Here is a 627-nt window from a genome sequence, read left to right on the forward strand (position 1 = left end):
AGACACAAAACATAGATAAACACAATATTAAAAACCGAAAACAGAAAGAAATAAAGAACAAGGAATGAATCCACCTTTAGTGGCGTCTTCTTCTTGAAGGACCAACAATGTCCTTAAGCTCTTCTATGTCCCTTCCTTGCCTTTGTTGCTCCTCCCTCATTGCTCTTTGATCTTCTCTTATTTCATGGAGAATGATGGAGTGCTCATGATGTTCCACCCTTAATTGTTCCACATTGTGGCTCAAATCTTCTAAGGAGGTGTTGAGTTGCTCCCAATAGTTGTTGGGAGGAAAGTGCATCCCTTGAGGTATCTCAGGAATTTGTTGATGATGAGCTTCCTCATGCACTTCTTGAGAACCGTGCATGGACTCTCTTGCTTGCTCCATCCTCTTCTTGGTGATGGGCTTATCCTCTTCAATGGGGGTATCTCCTTCTATGATAACTCCAGCTGAGTAACATAGATGGCAAATAAGGTGAGAAAAAGCTAGCCGTGCCATGGTGGAGGACTTGTCGGCTATTTTGTAGATTTTATTGGAGATGACCTCATGAACTTCTACTTCCTCTCCAATCATGATACTATGAATCATGATGGCCCGATCCACAGTAACTTCAGATCGGTTGCTAGTAG

Source organism: Arachis duranensis, chromosome 8 (genome assembly GCF_000817695.3).
Source record: "Arachis duranensis cultivar V14167 chromosome 8, aradu.V14167.gnm2.J7QH, whole genome shotgun sequence".
NCBI classification, from domain to species: Eukaryota; Viridiplantae; Streptophyta; class Magnoliopsida; order Fabales; family Fabaceae; genus Arachis; species Arachis duranensis.